This window comes from Sciurus carolinensis, chromosome 9 (assembly GCF_902686445.1).
Source record: "Sciurus carolinensis chromosome 9, mSciCar1.2, whole genome shotgun sequence".
Classification (NCBI taxonomy): Eukaryota; Metazoa; Chordata; class Mammalia; order Rodentia; family Sciuridae; genus Sciurus; species Sciurus carolinensis.
In genome coordinates, this window is record NC_062221.1 from 113,666,839 (window position 1) to 113,681,445 (window position 14,607).

The 14,607-nt window shown below is 39.5% G+C and overlaps 1 protein-coding gene and 1 long non-coding RNA gene across 2 annotated transcripts in view; one reads left to right on the forward strand and one right to left on the reverse strand.

Moving 5' to 3' along the window:
- Positions 1-10,296, reverse strand: part of Nrip1 (nuclear receptor interacting protein 1) — a 76,562-nt gene extending 66,266 nt beyond the window's left edge. Inside the window, exon 1 of the mRNA XM_047564207.1 lies at positions 10,009-10,296. The gene's annotated coding sequence lies outside the window, so the exon portion shown is untranslated. The remainder of the gene's footprint in view (positions 1-10,008) is intronic.
- Positions 10,297-10,586: 290 nt separating this feature from the next.
- LOC124993084 (uncharacterized) lies at positions 10,587-13,305 on the forward strand. The gene is made up of 2 exons (XR_007110245.1): positions 10,587-11,208; positions 11,399-13,305. It is a non-coding gene; the product is annotated as an uncharacterized LOC124993084 (long non-coding RNA).
- The last annotated feature ends 1,302 nt before the right edge of the window (positions 13,306-14,607 follow it).

Consider the following 14,607-nt stretch of genomic DNA (forward strand, 5'->3'; position numbering starts at 1 on the left):
ATTATTCGTAAGTTACACATAATATCAATAGCTATTATATAAAAATATATAAAGGTTCTATGCCTGACCTAAATGAGCCAGGTTTTACCAATAAGTGGGACTGGTACAGTTCAATTCAACAAATGTTTATAGACAGTCTTGTACGTACCAGGCACTGGGCACTGACACTGACAGTACGCTGCTGAATAAGCTCCTATTCACCCAGCTTACAGTCCACTGTGGAAATCAGACATACAACAACTGTGACTATTACAATCAGGGAGCACATGAAGCTGAGAGAAAAACATGATCTTGTTAAGAGAACTGGAGACTGTAGTAAGCCACTAAACTCTTGCCCACTGCCTCATGAGAATAATAATATTCCTGTCCATTCTGCTTTACCAAGGTTGGACACATGTCCAGTCGGACACATGTCCAGGCCCATACAACAGGCTGCAATTAGGTTTCCTTCCTTTTGCTCTCTTCTTAGGGGTATGGACCCAGGTACACTTGGCTCAAGGCACATTATCACCACTCTTCTACACAGTGGTGTCCCCTTAATCTTATTTATTACCTTTTCATAAGAGAATGCAGGCAAGGGGTCCATAACCTTTGCATTATGTTCCCAACTGAACAAAAAGAAACAAGCACCTCCATTGATAGTTGTAGAAAATTACTTGTCAGTAAAAAAGTAGAGTTGGCTGCAAGTGTTCTGGTCACACCAATAAACTGTAAGTGCCTGACTGAATTAATCAACAAATGGGAAGTTTCCCCACTGCTTTCTAAATAGAACTCAAAATGTACAGAACACGTAAACAGTTTGTATACACACCTGTACTATAAAAATCCTGTTTAAAATTCTCAGCCTGGAAGTTATATTGCTAGTTCTAGGTACTAGAATTACGAAATGAACCGTAGGACTTCTTGGGACCAGGAGAAGAAATTAGGTACCAGAACAGGGATGATGTAGTAGGCTCCTTCTCACTACTTCTCAAGACTCAGTACCAATTATTACAGATCCTTCCTTGGGCTTAACTTGGATTTACTGCTGGATCCTCCGGAAAGGTTATTAATTATTTCTTAACACCTGGTACACAAACCCTTCTTTCTAGAACAGCCTTAATCAAAACAAACAAATATGAAATCAATCAAGATTTGACTTCTCATTTTGGGTATACCCAACTGCTTAGATGAATGACTTTTAATTTTCTCCTCTGTAAAATGCATATAATAATTGTTTTGGAAATTTTAGATTAACAACAATAACAAAAACTACTGGAAGATAATGAATCGTTTACCCAATTATATCACATGAATTCCCCTGGCAATTAAAAAAAATTTTTAAAAGACAGGTGAGAAATTATATTATAAGGGAAAACAGGGTAAAAAAAGAAATAAAAATACACAAAGAAGGAGGATCAAGAGAAAAAAATTGGTGCATTAAGTGCTAGGTACATTTTAGCATTTTAGCACTATTTGATTTACAATGTATACTGATGGTGCTTTTCCATAAGCAAGATGGCTCTATAAAATAACTTGTTTGATATTGGGGAAGTAGGACAGGAGGCCTTAAGACCAGTATGTTTAAATTCATAGACCTAGAGCTTTTATCAAATTCTCTTCCAGCAGGAAAAATCTAAAAGATTCTAAGAAATTACTTCAATGTATGAAAGTCCAAGCAAAAGAAATTTAAGGTTTTAAAAAAAAAAGGAAATAAAGAAAATGAGACATTGATCCACATTAGCCAAATATTATCAGGAGAGGTGAGAGTAGTTTTTCAACAAAGCTATGTATTACCTTGGTTCTGCCTCAGTAATAAACAACCAGACACTGGGAAAGAACCAGATGGTAAATTAAAACTCTCATTTCAACCCTTATGTTTGGCATTATGTAGATTCAGTTTATTTTGAATAATTTTTTAAAAGGCATGGATGGGTTAGGGGATTAATATAAATACATATCTGAAAAAGAAGACTCCCCCCACCCCAGATTGTTCACTTTGTCAGTATCTCTCTTATTTGGCAAAAATACAATACATTCTCTTAATAAAAGATAGAAGCAAAATGTTTCCTTTGCAGCTTTTATACAAATCCTTTTTTTTCCAAAATTTACTTGGCAAATCAAAATCTAAAGCATACTAGAAAATATTACTTATGTGTATCTGATTATTCAACCTGTGTCTACAATATAGTTTTAATTTGTACTTTTTAGGATACGGGGAGTCATTCAGCAACAGTGGTTTTGGGGTTCTAAATTCCATAAATTTTAAATAAGGCAAGTAAAAAGAGGTGGGGAGGTTCATAGCTCCACTTCTCATGGCCTCAACAATAAAAACACATGCCTGGTGTGCACTTAAAGATACAATATGTACCACTGACCTCCTTAAAACTCAAAAGTCTCCTTCCTCACTGTGGTCTGTTCCCAAACTGAAGCCAGCTACTCCTCATTTCTCTACTTGTGCTTCCTTCCAATAATTCACAAATGCACTATTGATTTCTTCTTTGTAATAGAGAGACTAGTTTATTAGGATAGCATAGTTTTTAACAAAATTATTATAGGTGAAGACAGGATAATTTAAAAAAATCACCTTGAGAATGGTAAGAGTTGGCTCTGAATTTGCTATAACTGTTCCTTGAAGTGGACAACTTCAAGTGTTTGGGAACACCTGGATTAAGACCATAACAAGCTATTTTAATGAATTATATCAAGAAACATAGTTGCTTTTACTGTCCCAAAGAACATTATGATAATTTTGTAGTACACATCACAAGAGCTAGCACTGAAGGAAAAAGCACCCCTACAGCTGCCCTTGGTGACCACGTTTTTCTCTAGTGACACACAGATGATAGAACTAATAAAAACTGCTGCAGAATCAATTGGCAACAATGTGCCTTCCCAGTAAAACTGATTGAGAACCCAGGCTGGGAGGCTTGGATCTGATGCCTAAGATTCATGGCTACCAGGTGGGGAGCAAGGTTTTTAATGACTTCCTGAAAATCAGATGGTGAACTGCTTTTCTTCTCAAAGGATGGCATATTCTCATGGAAAATCAAATTAATGAAATTAACTTTGTGACCTCAGGCAAGTTACTCTGGCATCTTTCAGAATGGGTTTATCTACAAACTAGAGAAAATGATACTTAAATGTCTCAGGGGAATTGTAAGGATTAAAAGAGAAAATTCGTGCAAACTAGCCAGCACTATGTCTGGTTCACATGCTTTGCCCCCAGAATACCACTTCTCTTCCTTTTCCTGCTCCTCCTTTCAAAAAAAAAAAAAAAAAAAAAAAACAGAAGGAAAAGGCAAAAGGCAAGTAACTAAACAACTTGGTTACATTCCAAGTTCTTACCCAATCATCTCTACTTTAAAAAAAAAAATCACAGGTTTGAAATCATTATTATTATTTTAAAAATTGATTTTATTGATGTATAAAATCAGAATTTTAGAACTGAAGAAAATCTACCCCTTTCTACAGATAAAGAAAGAGATAAAAGGACTTTCTATTTACCTATGTCATATACTGATTTAGTAGCAGAACCTAAACTAGGAAAATAAACATGAAATAACAAAACACAAATACTATGTTTTTCAATAATCAAACCTAAGCCTACCTGACCCTTTGTGTAAATATTCCCTTGAGGGGGGGAAAACTGCAACAGTGATTAATTCCTTTTGAGGATATTTCTAACTTCTCATTTGGAGTGTTTCACACATTTCCAAATACATTTTATTGATATCCTCCACCTTTTTCTGTCCTCACCTCCATTAAAGACTTACTATAAACTCATAAATTCAGGAATTAAAAAAAACTTAAGGAAGTGTGCTTTTCACCATCCTGTTACCATCCCTTAAACATTTCATCTCTCCCCATTTCTAGAAAATCCTCAAGAGAGAAGTCCCATTTTTATTCTGAACTTCTAATTCTCAAATTTTGATAGTGCCCTGTGACATACCCACACTGGGTCATTAAGCACCACAATATTATAATACTATTCTCATTTTAAGACTGGTTATAATTTCCTATCTTACTACTGCAATGCTAAATTAGTATTTGACTTTTTTAATGCAGTAAACACTGAACATGTTTACACATGTTTAGGCAAATTCAATAATTAAAAGCATATAACCATAAGCTACTTTAGCCACTATGTGACTTAACTAAACTTTTCTCTTATTGTCTAAAGCTGATCACCAGACTTTATTCAGTCCCCTTACACAGCTAATAAAGAATATAAGTAAAATAACCAAATTAAACTACTAACAACATAAGCTCCAAACTCCTTAGTTCCTGAGTTGCCCTCAATGCCTCACGGAGATGAAAACTACAGGTTTGAAAACAAGGAGTAGCCCTGACTATCATTTAACAGGTGACTGAGAAATGACTTTCTTAATTAAAAGTCCAAGGGTGAAGACTCCTTTCCCCCAAAGCTCTGAATAAACACCAGCATCAGGTCAATCAGAGTTGTCCTGTCCCAGTGGTGTCTTAAGCTGATGACTCAAATTCCTAGCAGGCTTCTAGTTTAATATTTCTTGAAACCCTAGGCTTAGTCACACAGAATATAAGATAAATAAGGATCTCTTCTTTTCATCCTTAAAGGTATATCTGCTAAACAACACAAAGTTAGAGGCAAGATGGATTTTAATTTAGAGCTTTTATTCCCTGAGGTATGAAAAATTAAAATTTTTCTGGGGACAGTGAACCATGGTAAGCTTGTAGTTTCAAACCCAACTATTAATCCTATAAAAGAAGCATTTCTATTTCCAACTGTCTTAACAAAACCCTTTTTTAACCTAGCTCTATTAACTGAGAGAAGTAAGAGTGGGAAGGAGAGAGGGAGAATAGATGAAGGCCATAATCATCTTTCCAGTCAAGTTTCAACACACGCTGATGTTCTTCTTAAAATAATTTAAACCAAAACAAATAAGATGAATCCTAATTTCTTTAACAAATAATTATCTATACCATCACCTTCAAGAACACACCATCATAAAACCGGCATAGTTTTTTTAAAAAATTCAAGGTTACTAAGTATATAGTGGGAACCCTTTTTTCCACAACCTCAAAGAGTAATAATTTTTCTCCATATTTGAGTTACCAGCCTTTGAAATTCTTCAAATCTGTTTCATTATAATACTGCTAGAGTTCTATGCTAAATATCCTTTGCATGGTTCAAGGTATTGATTTCAACAAAATTCTAATACAATGGTAAAAGATTTTCACATTTTTAAAATGTCCTTCTGTTTTATGACTTTAAGGAAAATTTTTTCATTTGTATTGATAACCTATAATTCTACAAGTTTTGTAATGCTTTACTTGTAATAGTTGCAAGAAAGCATGAGTTCAAGTTGAATTTCAAAGTTCTATGATAGAGTATTTAGCATAATAGTTTTAAAAATTAGTGTAACTCTCTACTCCTCTCAGGAACCGAAAGAAAACTTAAAACTACCTTTCACAGCTGTAGAAAAATGAAAGAAAAGTGTTCTTCTAAATAAACTCCAATCTTTAGAACCCTACATATTTCAGCATCCATCAGATTGAAGCTTAAATTTCAAGGAAGAAAAAAATAGATGTACAGCAATATAATAATTTTCAAGGAAACACAGTAAAATCACAGGTCTCTTTGGTCTCAATTTTCCCCCTACCTTGAATAATAAGATAGTGTGCTTAGAGAAAAGTTCTTTCTGTAGTTGTTTATCTATTATCTTTATTAGAGTTCCCATAAAAGAATTATCCAGTTTACTACCCAAACCTCAAAACTCCCAATAGTTTTCCATGTTGACAAACAGCCCTGAAAAACTACAGATCTTAAAAGAATGGATTAAAGAAAAAGTGACCTAATATTCTTCATTTTTTTTCCAACTCTTGTCTCCATTATGGTACCCATTTTTTATCCGCTATGTTGGATACACTTGAGACATTCGAAAACACAGCGTGCACATGCACAAATGGGGTACTTGTCACTTCTCTCCCTCAAACGACCACTATTTATATAATATTGCCAGCCTCATAAAATATAATATTTATATAATATTGCACATATAACATTTATATAATATTGCTGGCCTCATAAAAGGGAATCCATTACCATGTCCCTGCTTCAGCATCAGATGCAAACAGAATAGGGAAACAAGATCTCTCTTCTCCATTTGCTTTTTGTTTAGTCCAACCTCTGGACATAATCCTCAGCTCCAGTCCACTGGCTTCATCATCTGACACCTTGGTTTTCACCTTCTCAAGTCTTGGTGACCATTCTAGTATTATATTTCTGATTGTTGTGTTATCTAAATCCTACTGAATGAGTTTGCTCCTCTCCCACCCCTCACTGTCCCCTGAAAGGACTACAACTTAAGGAAATGAATCCTGAACAATTTAAATCAGACTAAAACTCCGACATCCTGAAACTCAACCTATTCTCCTGAAAATGTTCTTTTCTTTTCCATACTAGTCAACCTTCTTTTTTTTAAATAAAAACATTTCTCCAGTTGGAAGAAATAGCACATTGGGCTTTGTTAAGAAGAGCAAATGCTTTCTCTTCAGTCATTACCTATGCAAAAGTAAATTATTAAAAAACAAAATCCACTTGATTGTGTATCAATCACTTCAAAGGGCAGAGGAAGAAAGTACATAAGTAAAGACACTTCATTTCACCACAGACAAAAAGCAAAGTTACAAACTAAGCCAATCTTCATGGAAGAGAAGAAAACATCCAAAGATGTAGAAGCTGTTTACTTTAGAGAAGGGGAAGGTGAGAGAGGGAAGGGGGAAAAGAAATCAAACTCTTCTCTATGAAACTACACTTTAAAGTCTGTGTCAAACAATCTAAAGTCTCAAAAGCAAAATTAACCCTATCACAATTTAAACAGATTTCTTGATAAAAATTAGATGTTTTAAACTTAATTCGAACAGAATTATCTTTTAACTTGATACACATAACTATTATTGCCTTTCTAGAACACTCAAAACAATCTTTATGTTTTAAAATTAAAAACCTAATTCCTTTAAGTTCATATATCCTCAGCCACCATGATTTAAAATTACTTGTCCATCATGGTCTCCTAGGACTAGTATGCATGGAATTTGCACAATCAATAACAACCTTCTTCCTAGCATAGCAAGCCAAGGATGGCCTATCTCCTTATCTTCCTATTTGTTCCATTAGAATGACATATTTTGCCTCATCTGTCACCTTTCATAAAACTCTGCTTTCAGAGATGAGTTAATTCATTTTTAGTTGTCCTCAATGTTCTAAAATAGTGATGTTTGACAGAATTAATACAGTGCTCTAGTTCTCTCTGTTCAACTGGTATTTAATTAAAGATCTTGGAGGCCATCTTTCTCTCAGACTACCCTTTAAAGAAGGAACATTACTTCCTCTTTGGACACTATGATAAGCCACAGGGCAACAAAGCTGCCTCCCTAAGGTCTTCCATTTAGCAGACTGCTTAACTACACATAAACTACCAGCAAAATAGATAACCATTTTATTTAACACAGGTTTCCCTCTGACATCTCTGAACCATAACTCTAGTATAGCTTACATTTTCTCTAACCTCCTCAGATTCCAGAATTTCTATAGTTTTAATGCTCTCCTATATTTTTATCATAGCTTTTGTTCTACCTGGACTTCAAATAGATCTAATAGTATTTAATTTGTAAGATTTCTTGAATACCTAATAACAATACAGAAAATGTTTAAGCAGTCAGAGCCATCCTGAAGCATGAGCTAAAAATTCCGTTTTAAATTCTTTTGAATTAATATCTTTTGGAGAATAGCCCACTCAACTTGGTATGTCATGATTTTCTATTTTAAAGGTGGCACGTATAATTTAAATTGGCACTTGCTATTTATTACTTAAATAATTGTTCTCTTGGATGGCCTTTCAAAAGCCTGCACTTCCTAATCATTTTTTTACTATATCAGACCACAAGAGACATGTCAACTTAAGCAAACTTCAGGAGCAATAAACTAACAAACAGACTCTAGGTGGTGGTATAGGTTGTTTTTTTAATCACCATGTTTTCTGCAAGAGATAGAAGGGCCTTTAGTCTCTTCTACTCACGCCTTTGTTGTGAACTCACAATGTTTTAAGATGTTTAAATCGGGAAAATCCAAGTTCCACCAAGTTTGAAGATGCATGTAAGAAGTGGTTTTAAGTCAGTCAAGTCTTCTCATAGGCAGTAAGCCTGACTTTCAGCTACCTCAAAGGCACTGTAAGGAATTCATTTGTGCAAAAACAGGAAAAGTCCTTTTTTAAAAATATATACATACATGTACTTTACTCACACATCTAGGGAGCTTCTAAGGGTAAATTTGGAAAGCAGTTTTTCTCCACCAAAGTATGAAACAGCTTCAAGTAACCAATCCCACAGCCTGCAAGGTAGTGGCTGCTTCATTGATTGATTCTCCTTCTTTGTCTCTAGGAACTAAGTCCAGACATAGAAAGTTAACTACTGGTGATGTAGCCACTGCTCCCTGAAAACATTTAAACTCTATGGACATTACCAAACCACTGGGCAAAACCAGAACAACTAACTTGGAAGTTGAAAAACATTTCAACACACTCCAGGCAGCAACTCACACTTAGAGGCCAGGCAGATGAAGCACCATTTGTTTAAAAAGTGTACTTATTTCACTGTCTCTTCAACAAAGGTAGCAAACTGATGATTAAACATTGAATAATCTCATCTGGAAGATGCCACCCACTTGCTAAACCTATGATTCACTAATAAGCAGGTTGAGTGCAATTTATAAAGAATGAATTACCAAAGCCCCTGGTTTCACGAGTTCCCCCAAGAAATAGAAAGTATATTCACCCATACACGTATGTAACCCCATAATTAATGTTACTTTGGACACCTATAGTAGCCTCTCTTTCTCTAGTTTTTTCCTCACAATCCCACACTTAAACACTTACATTACCCGAGACAAACTCCAACCCAGTTCCACCGAGTTAAAAAGTTCCTGAACCTAAGAAAGTCCTAATTTTTCCCAAATAAAACGTCCCATTAAAAACTTTTTTAACGTAAAAGTATCCGTAATTCTGCACTTTTTTTTTTCCTAACTACCTTCGGCATCCAATTAAATTACTAACGTGATAGAACATAGAAACTCCTGGAATGCTTCCGAGATCAACATGTGTCACAGACTCCCAGCTTATCCGTCTCTAAAACACAGTTGATTCCTTTGTTCGTCCAGACTGGACACCAACTCTTGATTAAAATTTGAGAACTACTTTGGAAAGGATGGAAAGTCTGTAGAAATATTTCCATTAAACCCTTCCTAAAACTACCACACTCAATAGTAGTAAGGACACAGAAGAGAGAAGCAGCCTCCCGGACTTCCACCGGGCTCACCCTACACGCCAGCCGGTCCTGGCTCCGGTGGAGAACGAGGGCCGAGGCCTCGGGTCCAGGGAGCCTCGCCCTCGGGAGGCGACGAGCAAGTGCCGGCAGGCCGGGCCTGAGGCTGAGAGCGCTGTCCCTTTTCCAATTCACTTTTCCTAGTCGGGAATCGGTTGGCACAGAGCAGGGAGGCACCCAAGCGAAAGGCGGGGAGCTGTGCCCGGCGCCACCCAGGACGCTGCTGGGCAGCAGTACCGGCAGCCGCGCGGCGAGAAGTGCCCCGGACTTGGGGCCAAAGGGACAAGCCGAGCGGGCAAGACCCCAGTCCAGACGCAGGGCGCACACGACCCTCGGCGGCCGCCCCTCGGCCCAGAGCTGGCACGCACGGCGGGCGAGCCCCGGGCTAACTCCACAACTTGCGGCGCCGCTGCCCGGACCCCGAGTTCCCGGGGTGGTTAAGACCCAGGAGCAGAGGCGGGATTTCCCCGACTAGGGCTCCTCGCCACCGCCGAGCCCTCCCTGCGGCCAGCGTTCGCTCCCCTGGCGGGCCGCGCTGCCCTCGCCGCCCCGACGCCCCCGCGGCCCTGCCGGCCAACGCCAGCGCCGCCGCGGGCCGCGCTCGGAGGCCGTTTCCGGCGGCGCCGGCGGCCGCTCCTCCGAGTCCCCCCGGCTGCGGTCGCCACTCACCCGAGGCCGCCGCGGCTCCGAGCCCCCGGCTCCGTCAGGCTCACTCCACGAAGGCGCCCCGCCGCCCCGTCCTTCCCCGCCGCCCGGCTAGCTCTTCCCTCCGACCAGCAGCGCTGCCGAGCGCAGCGGCGGACGCGAGGCCACTGGCGGGTGCGCGCGGGCGGGCGGGCGGGCGTGGGGCCGGGTCGTCCCTCCGCCTTCGCCGCCGCCTCCTCCTCCGCCGCCGCCGCCTCCCGAGTTCGGGGCTCTGCTGCAATGTCTGCGAGGCTGACTTTGAGCGCCTCGCTCGCCGCCCGCCCGCAGCCGCGCTCCTCCCTCCGCCGCTGAGTCCGCCGCGGCCCAGTCCCTCCCCTCGCCGCTCCACGCCATTCAGCTCTTCAGCCAAGTTTCTTAACCCTTTTTTTCCCCTCCCTCCCATTGTCACCCAGGCCGGAGGAAGCCTCTCGGGTCCCAGCGCTCGCGTGAGGTGGGGAACCCCTCTGTTCCTTCTGTTTTTTTTTTTTTTTTTTCTTCTTCTTCTTCTTCGCCCGCCCCTTGGATGGCGGGCTAGGGCTTCAGGGCCCAGAGGCAGCGAGAGGATCGCGCGGGCCGGGAGAGGTGGGTGCTTGTCGCGCCCGAGCCGTCCTCTCTGGGTCCCGGCTCTGTCCAGCCCCCTGGACAGCTCCTCCCTGGGGGCCGGGGGATCATTCTCCTTACCCAAGCCCCAAGGCACGCGTTTGGGCCACGGCATGGGATCCGGGCTCCCTAGACGCTCCAGGGTCCCCGCCTGGGTGCTGGCGCCTTAAGTGTCTCCCTCCTCCCTTTTCACCCCACAACACGCGTTCACTTGGCTCCCTTTCACCCAGCCCCAAATCCCCCTCCTTGTGATCTGTGTCCTGCTTTAATCTTGGGGTGCACGGGCACTATAACGCTAGGTCACTTCGACCCCACGCACAGCACCTGGTAGGCACCCAGTAATAAACGTGGAGTACTCGGAGAGGAAAACTAGGAAGGAGACCTGAGGAGCGCCCGCTCAAGCTCCCTGGACGGACGTAGGACCCAGGAGCAGGGTTTATCTTCAGCTGCTTTGTCACTGCGAAACCTCCAGCGGAGTCCGCCAGCCAATCTACACCAATCCCGGGAAGGATCTGACCCAACAAGACAAGGCAAAAGGAACAGGGCTGCCACTTTTTCAGCAGCTCTCCTTGGTTCGGTATCCGAGTAAGAAATAACAATTACATCACGAGGCCGGGGCGGCTGCGCTGCGAAGCCTCTCGGTTTCCTGCAGCTTGGTCTCGCTGAACCCGCCTCTAAATTGGGGGGGAGGGGGCTACGGATTGGTGAGGCAAGAAAGTGGAGGGAGGAGAGAATCTTACGAAACCCTAATTTCCTCTTCTCCTTCTATTTGCAGTTTTGAAAATCGTATCCTCAGCGCCCCCCAAACATCCAAGTAGAACCATTAACACCCCCTCAACACCTCCCAGATGTCAGTTTTCTTTTTGACTCTAGCATCTACCATTTGGTAGCTCGCCATGAAAAAAAGAAAAAAAAAATTACCCGGGGAAATGAGTTCCGTTGCCGAAATTGGTTTTTGCTTGACACAAAAATGCTAAAGTGTGGCTTAATCTCACCCTAAACTAAATGGCAAGTCTGTGTTAAAACACTTACTAGATGAGATAAACGAGTGGATGAGGTACTCCATTCTTAATATGTAGGTGTTCATATGCTTAAGCATTTGATGGCACTCAGAAATAGAGTTGCTAGTGCACTTAAAAAACAAAAATTATCCAAGTCATAAAACTGTATTCTGTGCCTGTTATGTAATGGCTGTATTGTGCAATTAAAATTTCCTTTAACCTTTGAAAATATGAATGACTTTTGGAATGCCTTCTCAGTCTTGAAAGCAGTTTTTCAAATTAATTCTTAATAAATTCAGCTTCTAGCACAGTCCTGGGCACATGGTAGTTACAGTTTACTTAATGGTGATGGCACATTTTTAAACACTTTACATCACCCTAGTGATTCAACTGTGCAATCTGTTGCCATCTAATATAATTTAAAACCTCATATAAAAGCATATTATTTGCATATACCACAGTTCAAAATCTGCTTAAGGCAAATTAGTAAAGGCTGCTATTCTATGGTGCGTCATTATCCAGGATTGATACAAAGCAAACTAGTCCAATTAAATGATCAGCATAATTGGAGCTTGGCCCTTTGGGGTGGGAGTGTCAGATTTCTTTTTTTGAAAAACTGTGTTATAAAAGGTTTTCCAAAATATTATAAATGTTTCTATTTTCTTACACAGTGTATTGGATTAATTTAGCATTTTCTTGAAAAGTCAGTATCAGTTTCATTAAAAGCAATTAAAGGTTGTAGTGGACTCAAGACATACTTTAATTTCCTATTCCTTCCCAAGAGTTAAGGACTTTCCCAGGAGGTACATAAGCTATAATTTGCTGCATTGAAGAATTCTAGGATGCTGTAACTTAAGTGATGATCTCTGCCTTTTGTAGTTCTTCCTCATCACCACCCCTAACCCTTGACTGACACTTTGGTGTCTTTTATCTGTTAACTGTATTATTGCATTTAGTATTGGCAGTTTCTAGTCTGGTATAGACTGGTAATACAGATAGCCTCACTTGTCAAGATTCTATCTAAAGTAAAATGAATGGGTTTCATATAGGGGAATGAAGTGCTCACCAAAAGAGTAAGGCTCATGCACCTTGGTACATAGACTTTGGAATGGCTATTTGAACTCTCAAATGTTGATTTTAAGAACATTGTTGCCTCTTAACCAACTTTGAATCATTGAGATTGCCCACCAAGCCAAGTATTGGTACTGCCTTCCAACATTAGTGTTAAAATCCATTGCCATATGTTAGATGGCTTACCAAAGCCGACACTTATTAATTTATTTGCTCAACCTCACAGAAAAAGAGTCATTGAAATCCTGAACTCTTTTTGGTAGTACATTAATTTTAAGTCAATTTTATATCTCTTGCAGAGTTTTTAATCATGTTGATTGTGTAGACTCTTTTGTTGTTGTTCTTTGTTTTTAAAAAATTAATACCTAAATTTCCAGCCTAAGAGAATCTTTGCAAAGATATTGAGACATATATGTAATATAAGAATGCCTATACAGTAGTTTGTATTTTGAAACCAACTCCCATTTGAATGATTTGTGATGTGAAAAAGATGTCATTCAGTTTGTACTTAAACATGTAAGTATTGTTATTAGCTGATGGTTTCTGTGGGATCCGATCTTTTATTTCAGGCTCAGTATGCCTGTCATAAAGATTTAGTGTGGGAAAGATATACTTTTGATGTGTTTTCTAAATCTCTCCTGTATGGAATTTTCCTGACCATTTTGAAACTGTGTATTTACTTGTCAGTATCCCATCCTACTCTAAAATGTGAGCAGTACAGGCACAATGTCCGTTTCTCTCTTATTCACTTTTGGATATCTCCAACCACCTATCCCTCTGGTCAGGAAACAGGAGGCATCAGTAGATATCTACCAAGATACTCTCAGCCCCGAGGACAGAGTATTTCTATTCGGGGTATGGATGTGGGGAAAAGGAATTCAGAAAACAATTTACAGGGAAAATAAAGCTTTAGCTGACTATTAAAAGGTAAGAATTTGCCAAGTATGCAACGTGGGAAAGGGGGTTCTCTGGAGAGAATATAGACCATTGAACAGTAGAGAGGTGTGAGAAAACAAAAATATGAATTGATATTGATTGACCCTACATTATACACTGTAGAATGAACTATGACACCTGAGAGGAAAAGATGTGTATAATTAGTCATATGCAAATGAAACCTCAGTAACCCCAGAATAGTTATGCTATTAATGTCTCTTGAGCAGTGCTGTTCAATAAAAACAAAGTGAGGGCTGGGGATATAGCTCAGTTGGTAAAGTGCTTGCCTTGCAAGCACAAGGCCCTGGGTTCAATCGCCAGTACTGTTAAAAAAAAAAAAAAAGGTGAATAAGTGTGAGCTACATGCATCATTTAAAATTTTTCTAGTTGCCACATTTTAAAAAGTCCAAAGAAATAGGTAGTGTTAATTTGAATAGTGTATTTGAATTTATCCAATATATCCAAAATATTTCAATGTGTTTATAACATAAAAATAGTTAATTGTATATTTTACATTATTTTATTTTTTTAAAAGACAAAACCTTCAAAATCCAGTGTCTTTTATACTCAGAACATCTTGGTTAAGACTAGTATGCAAGTGCTCAGAAGCTACATGTTGTTGCTGACTACCACACTGAGTAGGGCAGCTCCAGATAAATATAATGTATGAAATCTGTAATGGAATAGTCAAAGAAAATTTTCTTAAAATGAAAATCCGAATCTTAGGAAATAAATTTTGTGTCAATTACCAGTGTTTCACTATGCTATGTTAAAAAGCCCACTTTTGTATGTCTAGGTTTTTATACCAATTAGAGAATCAGCAAAGTTTACATTTTATGTACTGTCTTCATTAACCATACTGTAGTTACAACTACTCCCATCTCTATTAACTCTGGTGGTGGACTGTAAATGTAAACTGTTTTTATGGCAGAAATAAAATGCTATAAATTTTGGGTTGAATAAACTTTAAAAAAAA